This window comes from Bubalus bubalis, chromosome 12 (assembly GCF_019923935.1).
Source record: "Bubalus bubalis isolate 160015118507 breed Murrah chromosome 12, NDDB_SH_1, whole genome shotgun sequence".
Lineage (NCBI taxonomy): Eukaryota > Metazoa > Chordata > Mammalia > Artiodactyla > Bovidae > Bubalus > Bubalus bubalis.
In genome coordinates, this window is record NC_059168.1 from 22056256 (window position 1) to 22081529 (window position 25274).

General features: G+C 39.3%; 1 long non-coding RNA gene across 4 annotated transcripts in view; it reads left to right on the top strand.

The window, feature by feature from the left end:
• The window catches only part of LOC123464757, a 161261-nt gene that overhangs the window by 122512 nt on the left and 13475 nt on the right, over window positions 1-25274 (top strand). Inside the window, exon 4 of one of the 4 annotated variants that reach the window (XR_006639781.1) lies at window positions 14331-15391. The exons of 2 other annotated variants lie outside the window; for them this stretch is intronic. This is a non-coding gene — a long non-coding RNA (uncharacterized LOC123464757). Of the gene's footprint in view, window positions 1-9840; window positions 9987-14330; window positions 15392-25274 lie in introns of those variants that run through there. One more of the 4 variants, XR_006639778.1, reaches the window with a different exon arrangement.

Below are 25274 nucleotides of genomic sequence, written 5' to 3' on the forward strand. Positions count from 1 at the left end.
GGCTGTATAGAAGCTTCTTAGTCTGATGTACCCCCAAGTGTGTGTTTATGCTTTTGTTGCCTTGGGTTTTGGTGTCAGATTTAAAAAAAATCATCACCAACAGGGATGTCAAGGAGCTTACCACATGTATTTTCTTCTAGTTTTATCCTTTCAAATCTTACATTCAAGTCTTTTTAACTTATTTTTTTATTGAAGGATAATTGCTTTACAGAATTTTGTTGTGTCCTGTCAAACCTCAACATGAATCAGCCATAGGTATATATATATATTTATATCCCCTTCCCTCCCTCCCATCTTCCTCCCTCCACTCCTCAAGGTTGATACAGAGCCCCTGCTTGAGCTTCTGGAGCCATACAGCAAATTCCCATTGGCTATCTATTTTACATATGGTAATGTAAGTTTCCATGCTACTCTTTCCATACATCTCACCCTCTCCTCTCCTCACCCCACATCCATAAGTCTAGTCTCTGTTTCTCCATTGCTGCCCTATGAATAAATTCTTCAGTACCATTTTTCTAGATTTTGTATATGTGCTTTAGAATACGATATTTATCTATTTCTTTCTGACTCATTTCACTTTGTATAATAGGTTCTAGGTTCATCCACCTCATCAGAACTGACTCAAAGGTGTTTCTTTTTATGACTGAGTAATATTCCATTGTGTATATGTACCACAACTTCTTTATCCATTCATCTGTCCATGGACAGCTAGGTTACTTCCATGTTCTAGCTATTGTAAATAGTGCTACAATGAACAATGGGATACATGTGTCTTTTTCAACCCCAGTTTCCTCAGGGTATAATCCCACTCTAGGAGTGGGATTGCTGGGTCGTATGGTGGTTTCATTCCTAGTTTTTTTTTATTTTATTTTTAACTTTACAATATTGTATTGGTTTTGCCATATATCAACATGAATCCGCCACAGGTATACACGTGTACCCCATCCTGAACCCTCCTCCCTTCTCCCTCCCCGTACCATCCCTCTGGGTCGTCCCAGTGTACCAGCCCCAAGCATCCAGTATTGTGCATTGAACCTGGACTGGTGACTCGTTTCATATATGATATTATACATGTTTCAATGCCATTCTCCCAAATCATCCCACCCTCCCCCTCTCCCACAGAGTCCAAAAGACTGTTCTATACATTAGTGTCTCTTTTGCTGTCTCACATACAGGGTTATTGTTACCATCTTTCTGAATTCCATATATATGTGTTAGTATACTGTATTGGTGTTTTTCTTTCTGGCTTGATTCACTCTGTATAATAGGCTCCAGTTTCATCCACCTCATTAGAACTGATTCAAATGTATCCTTTTTAATGGCTAATACTCCATTGTGTATATGTACCACAGCTTTCTTATCCATTCATCTGCTGATGGACATCTAGGTTGCTTCCATGTCCTGGCTATTATAAACAGTGCTGTGATGAACATCATTCCTAGTTTTTTAAGGAATCTCCATACCATCTTACATAGTGGCTATATCCATTTACATTTCCACCAACAGTGCAGAAATATTCCTTTTTCTCCACACCCTCTCCAGCATTTATTGCTTGTAGACTTTTTGATGATGGCCATTCTGACCAGTGTGAGGTGATATCTCATTGTGGTTTTGATTTGCATTTCTCTAATAATGAGCGATGTTGAGCATCTTTTCATGCAAATCTTACATTCAAGTCTTTATTTTGAGTTAATTTTTGTATGGTATAAGATAAAGGTCCAGGTTCATTCCTGGGCATATTGCTATCCAGTTTTCCCAGCATCATTTATTAAAGAGACCGTCCTTACCCTATTGTATATTCTTTTGTCTTTTGTTGTAAATTAATTGACTATATATCTTCAGATTTATTTCTGGATTTCTATTCTATTTTGGATTTTTATTCTGGATATTCTATTCTGGATTTTCTATTCTATTTATTTCTGGAATTTCTATTCCATTGACCTATGTGTTAGTTTTTATGCAAAACTATATACTCTTTTGATGACCTTAGCTTTTTCTTTTTTCTCAGGATTCTTTTGGTTGTTTGGGGGTCTTTTGTGGTTCCATACAAATTTTAGGATTGTTTTATTTCTTTGAAAAATATCATTGGAATTTTCATAGGGGTCACTTTGGGTAGGATGGACATTTTAACAATATTCTTCTAATTCATGCGTGTGTAATATCTTCCCATTCATTTGTGTCTTCTTCAGTTTCTTCCATTAATGTCTTGTAGTTTTCAGTGTACATATCTTTCACCTCCTTGGTTAAATTTATCCCTGGATATTCCTTTTGATGCAATTGTCAATGGGATTTCCTTAATTTCTTTTCATGTTAGGTCATTATTAGTATTTGGAAATGCAATAGATTTTTGTATATTGACTTTTGTATCCTGCCACGTTGCTAAATTTATTACTATTAACAGTTCTTAGAAGGAGTCTATAGAGTTTTCTCTATATATCATGTCATCTGCAAATAGTGATAGCAGCAAATAGGGGTAAAGCTATCACTATGTGGGGTAAAGCCCACCCTTTTCAATTTAGGTGGCCTCTATTTCTTATCTAATGTTCTGACTTTGAATTCCAGTACTATGTTGAATAAAAGTGGTTAGAGGGCATTCTTGTCTTGGTATTAGAAGACAGTCTTACATTTTTCACATTTCATTAAGATGTTAGCTGTGGGCTTGTTATTATGGTTTTATTATGTTGAGGTACATTCTTCTGTATTTACTTCATTGAGGATTTTTTCTTATTATAAATAGATGCTTTTTTCTGCACTTGTTGAGATAATCATCTGATTTTTATCCTTCCTTTTGTAATGTGGTGAATCAAAGCATTAATTGTTTTGTGATTACTGAACCATCTCTGCATCCTGGAATAAGTACCTATTGATCATGGTATGTGAGTCTTTTAAATATTTTGCTGGCTTGCTAATATTTTATCAAGAGTTTTTGCACCTATGTTCATCCAGGATATTGACCTGAAATTTTCTGTTTTTGCTTGGTTTTGGTTAGGGTAATGGTGGTCTTATAGAATGAATTTGGAACGTTTCATCCTCTTCAACCTTTTATTAGAAACTGAAGCAGTTGATTTACAATACTGCGTTAGTTTGAGGTGCACAGAGTGGTAATTTAGTATTTTTTGCAGATTATACTGCATTATGGGCCATGACAAGATAATGGGTATAATTTCCTGTGCTATAATGTATGCCTTATTGCTTATCAATTTTACACGTAGTATTTGTATCTGTTAATTCTCTACTCCTAATTTGTCCCTCCCCACTTCCCTCTCCCCTTTGGCAACCATAACATTGTTTTCTGTGAATCTGTTTCTATATACATATTCATTCCATTGCATTATTTTTTAGGTTCCACGTATAAGTGATATCATACAGTATTTGTCTTTCTCTGTCTGACTTATTTCACTAAGTATAATAACAGGTTCTTAAAAACAGTAGAATCTCATTGTTTTTATGGCCGAGTAATATTCAGTAGTATATATATTGACATATCAACGCACACACATACACCACATCTTATTAATTAATCCAGTCATCTGTTAATGGGCGCTCGACGTGCTTCCTTGTCTTGGCTATTGTAAATAGCGCTGCTGGCGACATCGGAGGCATGTAGCTTTTTGAATTAGTGTTTTCATCTTTTGAAATATATATCCAGGAGTGAAATTTCTGGATCATATGGCAGTTCTATTTTTAGCTTTTAAAGACTCTACTGTACTGCTTTCTGTAGGGGCTGCACCAATTTATATTCCCACTAACAATCTACAAGGGTTCCCTTTTCTCCACATCTTCAGTTCAGTTGCTCAGTCGTGTCCAACTCTTTGCCACCCCATGGACTGCAGCACGCCAGACTTCCCTGTCCATCACCAACTCCCAGAGCCTACTCCGTCAGTGATGCCATCGTGTTAGTGATGCCATCCTACCATCTCATCCTCTGTCATCCCTTTCTTCTCCTGCCGTCAATCTTTCCCAGCTTCAGGGTCTTGTCCAATGAGCTGGTTCTTCGCATCAGGTGGCCAAAGTATTGGAGTGTCAGTTTCAGCATCACTCTTTCCAATAAATATTCAGGACTGATTTCCTTTAGGATGGACTGGTTGGATCTTCTTGCAGTCCAGGGGACTCTCAAGAGCCTTCTCCAACACCACAGTTCAAAAGCATCAATTCTTTGGGGCCCAGCTTTCGTTATAGTCCAACTCTCACATCCATACATGACTACTGGAAAAACCATAGCTTTGACTAGACGGACCTTGGTTGGTAAAGTAATGTCTCTGCTTTTTAATATGCTGTCTGGGTTGGTCCACATCTTAGTCAACATTTGCTATTTGTGTCTTTCTGATGGTAGCCATTTTGACCAGGGGTGAGATGATACCTCATTGTGCTTTTTATTTACCTTTCTGTAATAATTAGCAATGATGAACATCTTTTCATGTGCCTGTTAACCATCTACTTATTTGGTTTTTTGTTGTATGAGCTATCTATATATTTGGGATAATAACCCCTTGTCTGTCATATCATTTACAAATATTGTCTCCAGTTCTATAGGTTGTCTTTTTATTTTATTGATCGATTTCTTTGCTGTGCAAAGTTTTTAAGTTTAGTTAGGCTCATTTGTTTACTTTTAATATTATTTCTTTTGCCTGAAGAAATGTTATTTCTTATTATTTCTTTTTGCTTAAGTTCTAGGAGTTTTATTGTTCCAAGTCTTACATTTAGGCCTTTAAACCATTTTGAGTTTACTTTTGTATATGGAGTGAGGGAATGTTCTAAATTATTATTTTACATGTACCTGGCAAGATTTCCCAACACCACTTATTGAGAAGACTGTCTTTCTCCATTTTATATTCTTGCCTTCTTTGTCATAGATTAATTGACTGAAGGTCCATGCTTTTATTTCTAGGCTCCCTGTTCTGCTCCGTTGATCTGTATTTCTGTTTTTATGCCAAAACCATACTGTTTGGATTACTGAAGCTTTGTATTGATAGTATAGGCTGAAGTCTGGAAGGGTTATAACTCCAGCTTCATTCTTTTTTCTCAGCATTGTTTTGGTAATTCATGGTCTTTTGTTGTTCCATGTAAATTTTAGGATTGTTCTAATTCCGTCAGGGGTATTTTGGTAAGGATTGTATTAAATCTGTAGGTTTCTTTGGGTAGTATGGCCATTTTAATAATATTTTAATAATACTGATACTTTCAATTCAAGAATATGGTTTATCTTGCCATTTCTTTGAACCATCTTTGAATCATCTTCAATATCCTTCATCAGTGTTTTATAGTTTTCAGAGTGTAGGTCTTTCACCTCTTTGGTTAAGTTTATTTCTAGATATTTTGTTTCTTTGATGCAATTTTAAATAATTTTTTTTTTTTTTTACTTTCTCTTCCTGATATTGTTGGGAAACAGAAAAGCAACATAGTTCTGTATATACATCTTGTATCTTGCAACCTTTCTGAATTAAATTATTCTAATAGGTTTGGGGTAGAGACTTTAGGGTTCTCTATATAGAGTATTATGTCATCTGAAAACAGTAAAAGTTTTATTTCTTACCTTAAAATTTGAATAGCTTTATTTCTTGTCTGATTGCTGTGTTTAGGATTTTGAATATTGTGTTAAATGGAAGCAGTGCAAGTGGGCATCCTCGTCTCATTCCTAAATTTAACAGAAAGGCTTTCAGCTATTCACTGCTTGAATATAATGTTAACTCTAAGTTTGTCCTAAATAGTCTTAGTAAGTTGAGGTATGTCCCCACTATATAGTAACTTTGAGAGTTTTTATTCTGAGTGAATGATGAATTTTGTCAGATGCTTTTTTTTTTTTTTTGCATCTGTTGAGGTGATCATGTGGGTTTCATCTCTCCTTTTGTTAATATGGTCTGCACATTGATTTTTGTGTATATTGAACCATCCTTATAACCATGGAATAAATCCTTCCTGATCATGGTGTATGATCCTTTTTATGTTTTCTTGGATTTGGTTTGCTAATATTTTGTTGAGAATTTTTGCATCAACGTTCATAAAAAATATTGGCCTCTATTTTCTGTAGTGTTTTTGTCTAGTTTTGATATGAGGGTAATGGTGATCTTGCTGAATGAATTTTGGAGAATGTTCTGCCCATTTCAGTGTTTTGGAACAGAGACTAGGTATTCTTCTTTACATGTTTGGTAAAATTCCCCTGTGAGGCTGTCCAGTTCTGTATTTTTCTTTCCTGGGACTTTTTCTATTACAAATTCAATTTCACTTTTAGTGGTCAATCTGTTCAAATTATCTGTTTCTTCCTGGTTCAGTCTTGTTCATTTCTGGAAATTTGTCCATTTCTTCTATGTTGCATATTTTGTTGGCATGTAACTCTTGCAGTATTCTCTTATGATGTTTTTGTATCTCTGAGGTATTGGCTGTTATTTCTCCTCTTTAACATTTTACTTTGTTTATTTGGATCCATTCTCTTTTCTTCTTGGTGAGCTTGGCTAAAGGTCCAACCATTTTATTTATCTTGGAAAACAAACAAACAAACAAACAACTGTTCTTGGTTTCATTGATCTTCTCTATTTTTTTTTGGTCTCTATTTTATATATTTTCTGTATCACTTAGTCTGCTATTCATTCCTTCTAGTATGTTTTTTTATTTTACTTATGAAATTCTTCATTTATAATTTTTTCATATTTTCTAGTTCCCTGTTAAAATTCTGTGTTCATCTATTTTTTTCCCCTAATTTGGTGAGCATTCATTTGCTAACATTTTGAATTCTTTATCTGGTAAAGTATTTATACTTCATTATATTTTCAGTGCTTTTCTCTTGTTCTTTCAATTGAGAGCAGTTTCTCTGCCTTTTAATTTTGCTTAACTACTCTGTCTCTATGAATTTAGCTCTAACAATTACCAGCGATGGTCTTGAAATAGTGTCCTTATGTGGGAGTGTCCATTATAGACTGCTTATGCCCAGTACATTTGTTTGGAGAGCTAGATTTGACATGGACAAAAGTCATGTCCTTCCTCAGGATATGCTGGCAGCTATCACCTTAGTAGGAGGTGAATTTGGAGGTGGAGAATCTAAGACTGGAGCCAGGTGTGAAGCAGAGCTCTGCAGATCAGGTCTGAGTTGACTCTGTTCCTTCTGTGTGTGTGTTTTCCTCTCTCCCAATTCTTGGACCGCTGCCTCAGAGGAAGCAGTCTTAAAGCAAGGCGGGGTCTATGTAGGCTCTTGGCTTATGATGGGACACTAGTTATCTGCAGACTGAGGTCTAAGCTGCCTCTGATGCACTGCCTATACAGGTGCTAGCAATTTTTGTCCTTGCCCTGCTCAGACCTGGTCTTGGGTCTAAGTCCTCTTTGTCCCTCATTGCCAGTAACCCCTAGTGCCGGGGTCCAGCCCCAGCTGATCCAGGGTATTCGAAGGAGAGACGGCATAGGCGAGGGTCAGGAAACAACTGCTTAATTACACTTTAATTAAGGATACAAAGAGTAATAGAATGAGGATAGCTCAGTAGGAAAATTCAGTGGAGAAAAGAGGCTGAGTAGCTTGGTTTACGCGGGAGACCAATAAAACTTCAAGACAAGAAGTTTGCACCACTTACGTAGGCCGCAGGCGTCCTTCCGTTCTCCTGAAGGAGAGGAGACGCTGAGGCCTCCCCGGTCGGATCTTAGAAGCCCAGGCATAATTAGCAAGCATGGTGGGTTCCGCGCTCCAGATGGAGACTCAGCCAGAATTTGAAAGAGAGAGCGACATGGGGAGACCAAGTTTTGGTGAACAAGGCCCGCACTTTATTTTCCAAAGTAGTTTTTATACCTTAAGTTATGCATAGAGGATAATGGGGGAAGGGGTGGAGTCATGCAAGGACAGCAGTTCCTGGTTCTAATCGAAGCCAGGCTTTCAAACTTATCATATGCAAAAGTTCAGGTGATTGACATCATCTTCTGGCCCGGAGGCCTGTTAACATTTTAAGAAACTTATTTTTCTCTAAAGGTGATTATTCCAAAGTCAGGCACCAGCCTCCAAAAAAGCACTGGACAAAGCTGCATTTTACATTTCTATACACCCATTATATCAATCAATACACTGCCAAGGACACAGTAGGTAAGGAGTATGGAGACTTAGCAGCAAACATTGGCCCAACAAGTGAAAAACCCTTCACCAATACAATTTCTAATCAATCTTTTAACTACTCAAAAGAATCTGTGTTTAGACAGTTTAGAACATCTCCTGCCTCTCACAGTTGGGAGGCTCTGAACAATCACATGCGGCCAGAAAAACCTATTCAGGCAGGCTAGAGGATTTCCAAAGGAGTTTGTAGGTTAAACACTGTCACACCCAGGAATTATTAACTGGAGCTGTAAGCTAACTCTTTTTTCAGAGAGAGGTAGTGGGGGACAGCCCCCCGTAAAATCAGAGGTGTAGATGAAAGCACAAAGCAGAAAGTAGGCAGACTCTGGTTTGGGGGTAGATGCTCGAGAATTTCCAGGGGGACTCCTGAGGCTCGATCCCGCCTTTGCGTATGCCGGGCCTCCTTCCTCATGACCTTTGTCATGGGCGGAGTTCCTCACGCTGGCTCCCAGCAGTGATAGAATTCCTGTTGAGCTATTCCAGATCCTGAAAGATGATGCTGTGGAAAGTGCTGCACTCAATATGCAATATGCACTCAATATGCAATATGCCGGCTCCCGGCACCCTAGACTCCCCTTCCCTGTCGTGGAACTGTACTGCAGGGCAGGCGGGATCTGCATGATTCCTTGGCATGTATTGGGGCATGGGCTGTGGTGGACTGGCCACCATCAGAATTCCAGGCTGCTTCTAACATGCTTCTGAGTACACTCCAACAATGACTGCTTCCACCCATCCCTCCCAAATGCCACCCCAGGTCTGAATTTCCTCTGCACCCCATGACCAATCTGTCTCCTGAATTGTGGCAGCTCTTGGTCCAGTGCAGATCTACGACACGGAGTAAGCAAGACAGGAATGTTTGCTCAGCCCAGGCTGGGATACATGCTAACTCTATCACAGGAAACTGGGCAGCAACTAGAGAAGTCTTAAACTTGCCTTCTCCATTCCGCCTTTGGGGGCAAGGCAGCATGCACACACTCCTTGCAAGAGCAGTCCACGCTTCCCACAGCCCTCCTGTTCATTCCAGCAGCCCTCCAACCCACCTAGGGGGCTTATCTTCCTTATGTAGGACCCAGGACTAGGGTGCCCAAGAAGTGGCCTGAACTGCTCACTCCCAGAGTGAATTTCAGCCCATATAATCTCCCTTTTCTTCTGAGTCTCCTCCCAGGGCCACAGGTCTTGACCTGATTACTTCTCTTCTTTTTCTACTCAATTCCACACATATTCTTCTTATAGCTTTGATTGTAGTGGAGCTTTTCTGCCAATTTCCAGTGAGGATTGTTCCATATATAGATCTATTTTTGATGTGTTAATGGGGGGCAGTGAGTTCCATGACCTCTTATTCCACCATCTTGATCTGTCTGTGTCAAAATCATAATGATTGGTACCATGTGTCGTGTTCTGTGAGACTTGGGAGAGTTTTGCTAGAGAACTCACCCATGAGTAAAATTGTTGGGCTGTAGTTCATGTGTTATTCAGCTTTAGTAAATATTGCCAGATTGTTTATTAAAGATATTGTAGTTGAAAAAATATTTTTTATTCACAACTTCCTTAATATGTGGTACTATCAGATTTTTTTCTATGATTTTTTGTTTATTGCTTTAACTTGTATTTCCCTAGGTATTAGTGAGGTTGACACAATTTTCCATGTTTATTGGACACTATAAAGTTTCTGCTTCAGTGAATTGTCTAATTATGTCTTTTGTTAATTTATTGCTTCAATAATATCTAACACTTACAAAGCACTTATTACTTGTCAGACAAATTGGAAGGACTTTATGTATGATGTCATTTTATCTGAACAAGAACATGTGAAAAAACACAACCATGGGCAGTACATTGCAAAACAGAGATTCCAGTTCATGAAGTCTGACTCCAGAGTTTGTGCAATTAACCAGTAACTATGCTGTAAGTATCCTCTTACCCACACCTACCCCTGTTACCTGAAATTTCACTTTCTGCAGTTTTAGTTACCCACAGTCAATCATGGTATGAAAATATTACATGGGAAATTCCAGAAATAGTTCATAGGTAAGGGGATGATTCTCCTTCTGACTCATGGTCAGCAAGTCAGTAATAGCCTAATGCTATGTCACAATGCTCACTTCATTCACCTCACTTTATCTTATCACCTAGGCATTTTATCTTCTGATTTACATCATCACAAGCAGGGTGAGTACAGTACAATAAGATATTTTGGGAGAGAGAGAGACCACATTCACATAACTTTTATTACTATACCTTATAATTCTCTTTTATTATTGTTGTTAATCTGTTTCTTGCCTAATTAATAACTTACACTTTATCATAGATATGCATGGGAAAAATATAGTGTATGTAGGGTTCAGTACTCTGCACAGTTTCAGGCATCTACCAGGGGTTTTACGTCGAATCCCCCAAGGTTAAGGGGGCATTGCTGTGGTATCTGGTCAGACAGCAAGCCTTCCTTGTTCTTGTTCATATTCTTCTTCTTCTTTATATTTCATACCTATTCTTGGGCATTTGCTTTTTCATATGCATTTCAGGATTATATGCTTTTCAGATTCTTTCAAATCCTGTTGGAGTTTTTTTCTGATTACATGGAAATTATAGTTTAATTTGGAAGACTTAATAGTTTCGCACTATTGCATCTCTCTCCCTTTCTCTCTCAAACAGGAAGATGAAGGGAAAGAAGAAGGAAGGAAAGAAGAAATGTTGATGATACCCCTTACACTTTAATTATCTCTCTTGAGATTACGATTAACCTGAAACAATTATGCATCAAATTTCTATTTTGTTTTATTACCTTCACTATATATTTATGTATATATATATTTAAATTATATAGTCTATTGGTTTGTGTGGTTACCCAGTTTATATATGTGACAGTTACAGGAAGGTAGTGTTCAGGGATTTCCTGGCAAGCAAATTAATTCCATATATATATATATATATATATATATATATATATATATATATGTTTAGTTTTTATCACATATGAATATAGTCCTAACAATGTACTGTTTTGTTTTCCTTATAATTGGGCTTTGGTATTATGCTGTGTATTAAAGTTTTCTGCAGCTTACTTTATTTACTCAAACTATATTTCTAAGAATCATGTATATTTTTCACAGTTGCCTTCATTTTTCACTTCTAAATAGTATTTTTGTGTGTGTCATACTGCAATTTATTTATATACTTATCTATTGACAGATATTTTTCTAGCTTTTTGCTACTCTGGGAAGTACTGCCTTAAAAAGACTTCCTTCTTTTCTTTCCTTTATCCAAACAGCTTAATGATTACTAATATGCCAGGCACAACTCTGAAAACTGGTGTCATAGCAATGGAAAAGCCAATCAAAGATCCATGTCTTGGCAGCTTAGATTCTAGAAGACAAAACAGCTAAAAAACAAGACAAATAAGTAAAACCTACAGTCTGTTATATGGTAATAAATATGAAAGTTAAAATAAATGGAAGGGAGAGAGGACTTGGGAGCAGAGGAGTGATCATTTTGGAAAGGATGCCAAGGAAGAGGGTACTGAGAAGGTGCTCTGAGAGCAGAGGCCCATAGGAGTGAGGAGCAAGTTGTGCGCATCTGGGGAAGGAGGATTCCAGGCAGAGGGAGCTTCAGGTGCAAAGGTCCTGAGGCAGCAGCATGCCTGGTGCACTCCAGCGCCTGCAAGGAGGGCAGTGTGGCCGCCACACCATTCAACAGCAGGCTGACCAGAGATAAGGGCAGAGAACTAGGGGGTGAAGGGGTGGGTAGAAGGTACGGATCCTGCAGGGCCTTACAGAAGGGCCTGTGGCTTTTACTGTGAGTGAGAGAGCAGTTCTTTCACTTCTGTTTCTGTCTGAATCTCTTTAGCTGCTGTTCTGAGAAAAGTCTGAGGGGGCTGGGATAGAAGCAGAGACACCAGTTAGGAGGTTGTTTCTATATCCCACTTCCTGTTGTCTCACAGCAACCCTGTAAGGTGAATATTATTACACACATTTACCAGTAAGGAGTTGAGGTTCAGAGGAGGTATGTCAGCTCTTTATTTAACCCTCTGTCACACAGTCTGTTCCTGGCAGAACAGAACTGACACCTGAGTCTGACTTTAATTTGCTACATTCCCAGAAATAGTTCCCACTTACAACAAAACCATTTTGTCTAATTTAAAACCCCTAATACTAATAAGGGATCTTACAATGGACAGAATTCTTCAAACCTGGAATTTTGTAAAGAATGTCAGCTACAGTATTTCAACTCTCAGATATTCATATCTACATAAGCTGCAGGTATTGTTGAAAGACAAACTGAGCCAAAAGCACCTGAAATACACCATTGAATTGTGGCAGCTAAGGTCATCTGCAGGCCCAGTCCTCAAAGATCACCCTGTAATAATTGTTGTTGTTGTTCAGTCACTAAATCGTGCCCAACACTTTGCGAACCCATGGACCATAGCCTGCCAGGCTCCTCTGTCCATGGGATTTCCCAGAAAAGAATACTGGAGTGGATTACCATTTCCTTCTCGAGGGGATCTTCCCAACCCAGAGATCAAACCCGTGTCTCCTACATTGGCAGGCGGATTCTTTACCACTGAGTCACCTGGGAAGCCCATAATTAGATCCATTGAGGTGAATATGTTTGTTTGTTTTCTGTTGACTACACTGAACATTTTAGGAAGGACTAAAACCATTTGCTGTCTTCCAGGTTCAATTTTGGTAACTGGCTATTGAAGGTAACTGCTAGCATAGTGTTTAGCCAATAGATTATAAACAAGATTTTTGTGCTTTAGCACTTTGAAGGCTCCTACAAATCCTAGGAAAATGCTGCTGCATTGCGTATTGGGCAGTGTAGAAGTCACATAGTGTCATAAAGATTTAAAGTAAGACGGAAACTCAGAATTACTTCATATATTACTTTTATTTTATAGAAGGAAAAAATGTAGGCAGAGAGAGGCTGACTGTTTAATCATTGATCCAGAACTAATTCTGAGAATTGCTCCAGTGTATTTCAAGGAAAAGTCTTTGGACATCAGACAGATTTGTCTCTCTGACTGTCTGGCTGTATAACCTTGGGAATGTTACTTCCTATCTCTCAGATTCTCCATTAGTAAAAGACGGATAATAACTATCTTGCAGACTTATTGGGAGGATTACAAACATGTCAGAAGCTCCCAGGAAGGTAGTATCTGGCACATGGCAAGTGCTGGCTATAATTTTTTTTTAAGTTCAACAGTCTTTTCAAGCCAATTTCCTAAATTACTGCCCTCCACGCCTTAAGTCCAAGCCAAGTTTTAAGCCTCATCTACACTAACAAATAATGCAACTTTACCCATCTAGACACGTATTCATTCAGAGATGTATTTTTGGTACATCTTTGGGAAATGATATATTTTATGAAGGGCTTGGGGCTCCCAGGGAAAGGGGAAAAGGTGGCTAGTATGTATGATACTTCAGAGTATCCCAGTGAGGTTAATAAAAAGATAATGACTTTTTTTTCCATAAAGAAATTATGTGATTCCCATTTCCAAAGGCCTGCAATCTCCCTTGTGCACCCGTCCCCGTGGTGCAGCAAGTGTCTGGAGTGTCTTGTTCTTTCTTAATGGGTTTTCAGTGTGCTGGAGGGCATTTGATTGCAATGAGCTCGACTAGACACATTTCCTTTGGGTGCTAGAATGAGAAGTTATTGAATTCACAAGTTTGAATTACACATCCAGTCTTCACAATAAAAATGACTCTGGGTTGTTCTAACATCCTGTTAACTACTCTTCACCAGAACAAAACATCTTCATGATGGTGCGGGGAGGATGCATTTGAATGATCTGTTGAGTGCACAGTGCTTTTGGAGGTGGGCCAAACAGCCCCCAGGCAGGGGGAGCATTGTGTCTTTTCTGCTTTAAAAAAAAAAAAAAAAAAGATGCTGGTAAATGAAGTTGGTGTTAGTTCAATTAAAGCCTCACTAGATATTCCTTGGTGGAGATTCTATGGATTAAGGGCAATCAACAATTTTCTGGGTTCAATTTTTCCCAGAGCTCCTGCAGCCCTTAGGTGTTGATACAACCTAAACCCCCAAGAAACACATGATAAATCAGGAAGCTTTCAGAGTGATTTACAGTGGGGTGAATGTCTTTCCAGGTTTGGAATACTGTGTTCAGTATCGAGGGCATCTTCTTGAGGTCATCCTATTTGTCACAGCAAATAAATGATCATAAATTGCTTGGAAATCATGGAGTCAGAACCAAGATAAGCATATTGTCCTTAGAAATATTATATCTGAATTTTAGAGCAACTGAACTGAATGGATGATGAACCAGGCCCATTCTACAACAGAGAAGGCTTGATATTGACTGGAAGTGTCTTCCAAACGGATACATTCAAAACCCTCTTTGTGGACCACTTGACTTCTTTAACACAGCCTTTCTTCAGATGGGTTACTGGACAAAGAATTCCTTTAAAACTTTGTTCAAACTGGCAGGCTATTCTGATCTTAACTGTTGCCCAGTTCTTCACCAGCAGTGTGTTTGTAAACCACTTCTGAATCATGTGTTGAATCTTAGCAATTCCCTTCTCCAGGGATGACTCAATCTCTCAATTTTGGGAACCAGTACTTACTATAGACTGCCACCCTGTCTGCTTGGCCCTAAATATGCAAGTCCTCCGTGTGGATATCATCACCATTTCAGTAGGGTTTTCAAGTTACACACTTGGAGATCTCAACCCCCAAAGTGTAGAAAGGAGGGAGTGAGGACATCAGAGTTTTAAGTGAAATAAATGGAAGGACCAATTATGTTATTGATTACCAGCCATGTTTAAAACAAACAATATTTGGCATATCTTCCCCCTGAGGAATACAGTCCCATACAGGTTTCAGACATTGGTGAAGGAAAGTTATACAAAGCAAAGCAAAATACATCTTTGAATCTTTGAATCTTTTAAACTGATAAAACCCCAGTTGGGAGGGGTATTCGCCACCCCTTTCATCTAAAGTAAGGTTCTGACCTTTATTAGAAGGGCAAAACCATTTTGTTGCATGTGCCATGTTTTATTTGACAACAAAATATAATTTTTGTTTTGTTTAAAGTATCCTGCCAAGAATCAGACATCAGGAATATTTGTTCAATAGCTGCTTTACTGGCACCACCTGGACCTCATTCCAGGATGATCTGACTATTATAAATTGCCTGTATCACCAAAGTATCACACACTGTGATTTATCTTTCCATAGTGGAAAGTAGAGAGCCAGAATCATGCAACAGAGGCTTTCTGGTCCATACGTGGGAGCTTCTCCTTTTCCCCTCCAGTAGATTATATAGTAATTCTGTTGGCTAATGTCATGGATACCTGGCAATGGGTGGGGCATTTAGGTATTTAAGTAAGACTTTGTCTACCACTGAATAAACCTCACCTTTCTGTTTTCCTGGGATTAGTCTTTCTGTTATTCTATTCTTTCCCTCTTCTCATTTGTCTTTATCTTGGATTGTGAATTCAGTGGAGGAGGGAAAGAGACAAATCCTGAATATGTGTCACCTGTTTCCCCTCATTCATTGCTGCTAGTACTGAGAGCTCTTGCTGCTGATTTATCAGAATTGGTAACAGACAAATTGGATGCTTTTAGGCTTGTCTGGGGGAGAAGGCAATGGTACCCGACTCCAGTACTCTTGACTGGAAAATCCCATGGATGAAGGAGCCTGGTAGGCTGCAGTCCATGGGGTCACAAAGAGTCCGACACGACTGAGCGAGTTCACTTTCACTTTTCACTTTCATGCATTGGAGAAGGAAATGGCAACCCACTCCAGTGTTCCTGCCTGGAGAATCCCAGGGACGGCGGAACCTGGTGGGCTGCGGACTGTGGGGTCACACAGAGTCGGACACGACTGAAGCGACTTAGCAGGCTGGTCTGGACATGGTGTTGGGGGAATATGACCACTTTAGTCCCCCCTTTTTACCCCAGGTCAAATGCTAAATTATATAGCACTGTAAACATTTGTTTCATTTGATTTTTAACACTGAATGTATTTTCTTAGGCATGGGTAAATCTGCCTGAAGAATTGTATTTTATTAAAGAAAGATAATTCAGTAAAAGATCTTGACTGCTCAAGTCTGCAAAAAGGGTCAGTGACAAGTATTTAAACTGTTAGTAACCCAGCAGCTTGAAGATAGAATAAGAGGACTTTTGAGTTCACCTCCATCTTTTTGGTCTTGTGAGCCTTTTTCTTTCACAAGACTTGAAAGGGATTTGTCCTTTAATGTAAATTTAGTATTTTGAGACCTATTGGAAATGACAAAGTGAGTATCATTTTCTCAGTGAACTCTGTCCTGTGTATACTTTGGGTGAATATGCATTGATGGAAACAGTTGGAAAGCTGATGTGCTGGAATAAATCCTATATCTTTTATCCTTTGTTTGAAGGAAGCCACTCAAATCCTAGGAATATATTTTTTCACCAGCAAGCATTTTGGCCCCAGAAATCATGGTTTTGTGTAAAATCTGGCCAGCAGCAGCTCTCTGCACCCTGTCAAATAAAGAAAGCAAACAGCTTTGTTGTGGCTCCTCCCAGAAGCAGCCATAATGAAGGTATCAGCAGGGATTGTGATAACAATGTTTGTTTTATAGTCTCTCTTGCACCCACTGCATTCTCTGCTGCTGGTTCCATGCCCCAGAGGGCACTTCCACCCTTAGATGGCTCCTGTCCTGAGCTCCTTGGGTACCACACTTCCATCCCCTTTATACCGCCCTGGCTGTCCTCCACAATGACCATTGTGTTGTTTCTCTTTGCTCTTCTCTCCAGATTCCTTCAGTCACTGGTTCCATCCATATCTAAGCTGTGTTGCTCACCTCACCTGTCTTGGGATTTGTCCTGGTCATCTTGTTCCAGACTGACATGTCTTTGCTAGGAAGGCACACCCTATGCTAGTATAGCTGAAGAGATTCCCCAGTGTTTCAAGAAATCCTTTACTTGTTTTTCCCCTTAACAAAGAGGGAGAAACAGGAAGCCCTTTTAATATCAAGTATTCTGAGTCCTCAGAAGCTGAGGTCACCAAGTTTCCCTGCTTTCTATAGTGAACAGGCTTCAGCTTCCTGGTTGACGGAGAGTGTGTGACTAGGTATCTGCATACCCTGGGTAAAGGCGGAGGTGAGGTGAAGAATCCACATCATTGAAGATGGGGCAGGGCCTCTTGTGAGGCACCTTCAGCCGTTCCTTCATGAGATGGAACTGGAAGGCCTTTCCACTGTGTCCTGGAAACTGGGGATTCCAGTGTGATATTAAAAAAAAAAAAAAAAAGAAAAGAAAAGGCCTTGATTTCTTTGGGTAAACCAATTAGTTAGTTGTAGTTACACAGGAGTGATTTGTTTAGTAATAAATTCCCTCTCAGAAATTTCCCCTGAAACAGTATGGTGTCTTCTGAATGAAGAGGGCCTATTATTTTTTTACTTGAAGTCCTGAAGGCCAGTGGAATCTTGGTATTCCCTCTCCACAAGGTTTTGTATTCAGTACTGTGCTGGAATTGTTACCCTTTCTCCCTTAAACTAGGGTATAGTAGGAGAGCAAACATCTGATAGGATTTTTATGTATTTATTATATTCTTTAAGTGTAGTCAAAGCCATTCTCTTTGGATGCTTATCTTAGCAGCTTTCAATTGTCTGTCATGATGACGTATTTCTTCCAAGGAATCTCTTCACTCATACCAATCACAGTGGTCCCATTTGCCAGGGAAGCTTTTTATCCTCATGTGTCTTTTTGAAGTTTTTATTAGAATGGCTACACCACCACCACCCTCATGGGTTCTGTTTCTCCTCCCCTCAACCTATTTTCATGTGGTTACTGACCTTCTCTCTCACTTCCCACTCTGGCTTTTTAAAGAGTCCTCTCCTAATTTTCTTAACCTATTTCTTCTCCCCTCACACACCACCAGTCTCTTTCTGTCAAGGCATCTCCACTTCTGTCTTCCTTCCTTTTTCACTGTTTCTCAGTTGGTCCCACAGCCTCTCCAGATCAATCAACCAGCACGGTAACAATAATAATATTAATAGCAACAACCACTGCTATGACCTCCCTTACTGAGTACCTATAAAGGTCGGTCCTTGCCCTTGAAAAACTCAGTGTGAAGACGTCTCTTAAAAAGCGAGGTGAACGTATCATTATCCCCATTTTACAGATGGGGAAAAATAAAGCCTAGAGATGCTAACTACTCTTCCTGTGTAACATGGCACTAGTTAGCAGACTCGAGCCTCAAATCGGTAACTCTCCAACTCTGAGCCTGTGTTCCTCCCATTTGTACTGTGCTGTAAGACAAGAAAGGCCTCATAGAGTTACATGGAGTGATGATTACAGCTCATCTTTGTCTCATCTTTTCTTGAGATCTGGCCATAGGCTATTAAGAAGAAACTGGCTCAGAGAGGTTCATGCACTGGTTCATAACCAGAAGGCTTGTAAGTGGCAGAAAATCCAGCATGGACCTGGAGCTGTGTTCTGTATCCTGCCCACATGGTGTAGGAAAAGTTTTGGTGTTCTTTAGGTGTAGCTGCTAAGAGCTGGCTGGGAAAAACTCAGTTCCTGGCTAATAATTAGATGCTAACTATTCTTAGTATCAGTAAAGAATCTGTCTGCAATGCAGGAGAAGCAGGAGATGCAGGTTTGATCCCTGGATGGGGAAGATCCCCTGGAGAAGTAAATGGCAACCCACTCCAGTAATCTTACCTGGAAAATCCCATGGACAGAGGAGCCTGCCGGGCTATGTTCCATGGGGTCACAGAGTCAGATATGACTGAAGTGACTGAGCACGAGATAAAGGTTATTAGAAGTATTATTAAAAGTATATTTCATGTGTCTTAATATGTGGTATTTCTCCTGCTGGCTTGATGCAATGGACATCAAGTTAGCTGTCCTCTGGTTCCAGTTCAGTAACTGTCTGAGTTTTTGCAACACCATGGACTGCAACATGCCAGGTTTCCCTGTCCATCACCAACTCCTGGAGCTTTACAAACCCATGTCCATCATGGCGGTGATGCCCTCCAACCATCTCATCCTCTCTGTCATCCCCTTCTTCTCCTGCCTTCAATCTTTCCCAGCATCAGGGTCTTTTCCAGTGAGTCAGTTCTTCACATCAGGTGGCCAAATATTGGAGTTTCAGCCTCAGCATCAGTCCTTCCAATGAATATTCAGGACTTATTTCCTTTAGGATTGATTGTTTGGATATCCTTGCAGTCCAAGTCTTCTCCAACATCACACTTCAAAAGCATCAATTCTTTGGTGCTCAGCTTTCTTTATAGTTCACTCTCACATCCATTCATGACTACTAGAAAAACCATAGCTTTGACTAGATGGAACTTTGCTGGCTAAGTAATGTTTCTGCTTTTTAATATGCTGTCTAGGTTGGTCATTTCAGGATGTCTGGTTCTAAGTGAGTGATCACACCATCATGGTTATCTGGGTCATGAAGATCATTTTTGTATAGTTCTTCTGTGTATTCTTGCTACCTCTTCTTAATATCTTCTGCTTCTGTTAGGTCCATACCATTTCTTTCCTTTATTGTGCCCATCTTTGTGTGAAATATTCCCTTGGTATCTCCAATTTTCCTGAAGAGATCTCTAGTCTTTCCCATTCTATTGTTTTCCTCAATTTCTTGCACTTATCACTGAAGAAGGCTTTCTTATCTCTTTGGAACTCTGAATTCAAATGGGTACATCTTTCCTTTTCTCTTTCGCCTTTCACTTCTCTTCTTTTCACAGCTATTTGTAAGCCCTCCTCAGATAACCATTTTGCCTTTTTGCACTTCTTTTTCTTGGGTATGGTCTTGATCACTATACAATGTCATGAACCTCCATCCATAGTTCTTCAGGCACTCTGTCTATCAGATTTAATCCCTTCAGTGTATTTGACACTTCCTCTGTATAATTTTAAGGGATTTGATTTAGGTCATACATGAATGATCTAGTCATTTCCCCTACTTTCTTCAATTTAAATCTGAATTTGGCAATAAGGAGTTCATGATCTGAGCCACAGTCAGCTCCTGGTCTTGTTTTTGTTGACTGTATAGAGCTTCTCCATCTTTGGCTGCAAAGAAAATAATCAGTCTGATTTCTGTATTAACCATCGGGTGAAGTCCATGTGTGGAGTCTTCTGGAATGCAAAGTCAAGTGGGCCTTAGTCAGAATCACTAAGAACAAAGCTGGTGGAGGTGATAAAATTCCAGTTGAGCTATTTCACATCCTAAAAGATGATGCTGTGAAAGTGCTGCCCTCAATATGCCAGCAAATTTGGAAAACTCAGCAATGGCCACAGAACTGGAAAAGGTCAGTTTTCCTTCCAATCCCAAAGACAGGCAATGCCAAAGAATGCTCAAACTACTGCACAGTTGCACTCATCTCACACGCTAGTAAAGTAATGCTCAAAATTCTCCAAGCCAGGCTTCAACAGTACGTAAACCATGAACTACCAGATGGTCAAGCTGGATTTAGAAAAGGCAGAGGAACCAGAGATCAAATTGCCAATATCTGTTGGATCGAAAAAGCAAGAGAGTTCCAGAAAAACATATACTTCTGCTTTATTGACTATGCCAAAACCTTTGATTATGTGGATCACAACAAACTGGGGAAAATTCTTCAAGAGATGGGAATATCAGACCACCTGACCTGCCTCCTGAGAAATCTGTGTGCAGGTCAAGAAGAAACAGTTAAAACTGGCCATGGAACAACAGATTGGTTCCAAGTTGGGAAAGGCATATGTAAAGGCTGTATAGTATCACCCTGCTTATTTAACTTATATCATAGTACATCATGAGAAATGCAGAGCTGGATGAATCACAAGCTGGAATCAAGATTGCTGGGAGATATATCAATAACCTCAGATATGCAGATGACACCAAACTTATGGCAGAAAGCAAAGAAGAACTGAAGAGCCTCTTGATGAAGGTAAAAGAGGAGACTGAAAAAGTTGGCTTAAAACTCAACATTCAGAAAACGAAGATCATGGCATCTGGTCCCATCACTTCACGGCAAATATATGGGGAAGAAATGGAAATAGTGAGAGACTTTACTTTTGGGGGCTCCAAAATCACTGCAGATGGTGACTGCAGCCATAAAATTTAAAGACGCCTGCTTCTTGGAAGAAAAGTTATGAACAACCTAGACAGCGTATTAAAAAGCAGAGACATTACTTTGCCAAGAAAGGTCTGTCTATCAAAGCTGTGGTTTTTCCAGGAGTCATGTATGGATGTGAGAACTGGACCATAAAGAAGACTGAGCACCAAAGAATTGATGCTTTTGAACTGTGGTGTTGGAGAAGACTCTTGAGAGTCCCTTGGACTGCAAGGAGATCCAACCAGTCAATCCTAAAGGAAATCAGTCCTGAATAATCATTGGAAGGACTGATGTTGAAGCTGAAACTCCTATACTTTGGCCACATGATGTGAAGAACTGACTCATTTGAAAAAACCCTGATGCTGGGAAAGATCAAAGGCAGGAGGAGAAGGGGATGACAGAAAGGATGAGATGGTTGTAGGGCATCACCGCCATGATGGACATGGGTTTGTAAAGCTCCAGGAGTTGGTGATGGACAGAGAAGGCTGGCATGCTGAAGTCCATGGAGTTGCAAAGAGTTGGACACAACTGAGTGACTGAACTGAACTGAACTAGATTGGTCATAGCTTTTTTCCATGGAGCAAGCATCTTTTAATTTCATGGCTGCAGTCACCACCTACAGTGATTTTGGAGCCCAAGAAAATAAAGTCTGGCACTATTTCCATTGTTTCCCCGTTGTTTGCCATGACTTTAATGGACCAGATGCCATGATCTTCCTTTTTTTAATGTTGAGTTTTAAGCCAACTTTTTCACTCTCCTCTTTCACTTTCATCAAGAGGCTCTTTTGTTCTCTGCTTTCTGCCATAAGTGTGGTGTCATCTGCATCTCCGGAGAAGGCAATGGCACCCCACTGAAGTTCTCTTGCCTGGAAAATCCCATGAATGGAGAAGCCTGGTCGGCTGCAGTCCATGGGGTTGCTAAGAGTCCAACACGACTGAGTGACTTCACTTTCACTTTTCACTTTCATGCATTGGAGAAGGAAATGGCAACCCACTCCAGTGTTCTTGCCTGGAGAATCCCAGGGATGGAGGAGCCTGGTGGGCTGCCATCTATGGGGTCGCACAGAGTCTGACACGACTGAAGCGACTTAGCAGCAGCAGCAGCATCTGCATATCTGAGGTTATTGATATTTCTGCCAGCAATCTTGATTCCAGCTTGTGTTTCATCCAGCCTGGCATTTCTCATGATGTACTCTGCATATAAGTTATTATCTGTCCTAGCCCCTCTTTTACATGCACTGCACAAGGAATAGGCAATGTTTAAATCTGCTTTGTCTCCTGTTCCCACCCCATCTCGCCCTAATAGTGGCCTGACTCTTGGCATTTGGCATGAAAATAGCCATTGGACACCTGTCCTCTAAGGCCAATGCTCAAGATCTAATTCTGGCCTTGAAGTTAGAAAGGGGAGATCCTCCAGTGTTAAAAAATAATGCTTTTTTCCAGAAACACAAGTCTAACCTTTGGATGTTGTATCAGAGAATTTTGATTTATATTTGCCCAGGTTTTATTAAATTCATGAGGGAGTTATTGAAAGTTTTATGTTTTACATCAGCTAAAACTTTTAATTGTTCTAACTCCTTTGCTAAGAATTTCTTTGATATTGCTCAAATTATTGAAATGGATTTAAAATCTGTAGTTCATGGACCTGCTGAAAATGATCTGACTAGATCCCATCTCCCTTTTTTGGGTTTTGAGATTAAATAAAATCCATAAATAGTTAAGGACTGTGCATTATGAAAAATCTATTAAGCTTGTTGTTGGAAAGGGACTAGTTGAAGCTAGAGTATACTTGATCTTCATATGATATCTTCAGTGTTTTGCTATTAATAGAAATTATGACTGTATCAATAGTTTCTAAATAATTGCTTGATTCAGATTTTCTCATGTCCTGATAAAATGTCCAGTGGTAATTTGGTTATTTTGACTAAAGTCAATTTAAGCACCCTTGTGAAATTTGTGATTAAAAAATTATTAAAGTTTTTTCAGCTCACATATTCTGATATTGTAAACTGTTAGCAAAAATGTCATAGAGAACTAATGTCATCTGAGTTTTTTTCAGCATGTATTTTATTTCCTCGCCTATATCTTCATCAGTTCAGATTATGATTTAATATACAATTTTAGGATTGAGAGCTTTGCTGATGATCTACTGTATAACAGCTTAAATGAAGAGATGTCCCTCTTTTATGAGATAGTAATATTTTAATTTGCCTTTAAATGAATATAGGTATAGATTGGATTCAGGAGATCCAATTAGGACTCTTTGCATATAGAAAGAACCCTACTAAGCTTAACTCTTACATACACATTTGCTCAGAGCCCTTGTGAGGTTTGCTTTGGGGACCAGGGCTTAATCAGATCAGTATTTTTAAGAATAAGAAGGGCTAATAGAAAGACAAAGAAGGACTTAAAGAGGACTGAAGCAGAGATTCACACTTCCACTTATTAATAGAAAGCCACTGAGTATAAAATAGACCTCTGAGAAAGCTAAGCTTGGTCAAAGTCAAGCAGGATATTCCCTCTGGCTGAGAGCAACAGGGCACTTGCAGCTCAGCGGAGAGGCACACACTATGGTGATCTTCTGAAAATAAATGTCATCAGCAAACCTTCAGGACTGTGTGAGAGGGAGGAAGCCAGTCTTGGAAACGGGCATATTCTGTTCTCCATGGCAGCCATATTTCTTATTGTGAAGTAATCTGTTAACTTTCTGACATATAAGCTCATTTTCCCTGCCTTGGCCTGGATGAAACAGGACTTGATGGTTGCTTGAAGAAGAACTTGATTTGTAGCTCTGACAGAATACCCCCCGGGAACCGGCTGGCTCTCCTGTCAGCACAGTGGTACAGGGCTCTAGCTGATAAGGTTAAAGCTCCTTGATGATATATTTAGCCTCAGGTATAAAAATATGAAGATAATTGGTATTCAAAGGTGGCAGGTTTCCTTTTTTTTTTTTTTTACTAATGAGATTGAAAGAACATGAAAAAGGATGCTTGTTTGTGTTGGAAACACAAGAAAGGATTAGGAGAGCTTACATAAAAATGCAACAGATCAGTAATTTTGATGATTTAAAAGCCTGGCATTGTGTTAATGTTGTACTTTTTTGATCCCAGTCATCTTCACCACCATCATCAGATTTTTCAAGAAATATTGTGAATTTGTTTTATGCAGAGCATATGCCACACACTGCAATACAGAGAAGTAGAAACATACCCTCTGCCTTCATGGGGCTTACACTTCAGGGGGACTTATGAACTGGGACTGGGAATATATTGGAGATGTTTTTTATTGGCTTGGGGACTTTATCTCTTTTATTCCCATCTTATAATAACTCTTCAAAGATGACTCCCATTTTTCTACAATCAAGCATGATGAATTCATCTTATCTATTGCTTGCTACCATATCGTATTTTGGTGTCTACATACTTCTCTGTCTTGGAGGCATTAGAAAGAATAGAGGAGTGTGGGATGATAGGGTATTATTTATGAAAAGAGAGATAAAGTACAGAATATTAAAGAATGAGAAATAATAATTTTTCCCAATAGTTTGAAGATTGTTGATACTAGCTTATTGTAGGTGGACATAGTAACAAACTTAGAGTGATTTGCCGTCATGCCTTGGTATCTATCCATGGGGGAACTGGTTCTTGGAACCCCTAGATGGATACCAAAATCTGGATGCTCAAGGCCCTGTTGTAAAATGGTGTAGAATTTTCATGAAACCTCTGCACACGCTCCCATAGTCTTTAAATTATCTCTAGGGTACCAATAATACCTAATGCAATGTCAATGCTATGTAAACAGTTGCCAGTACAACTGTGGAAGATTTAAGTTTTGCTTTTTGGAAGTTTATGAAATGTTTTTTCAATTATTTTCAATCTGTGATTGGTTGACTCTGTGGCTGTGGAAACTGTAGGTATGAAGGGCCAACTGTGCTTAAGTTATTATTCATCTACCTGATTTCTCAAGACTGTGATGGTCTAAGTCAAAACAAGAGGAAAAATCTTGTCATGGCTCTGCTCAAAAATCTTCAATTTGGAAAACATAATGTCAAGAGAAAAAACAATGCAAGTTGCAGAAGTGATATTCACACTAGCGTGCTATTTATATAATTTTAAAACCATTAAAATACTGTATATTGTTTATGCATTA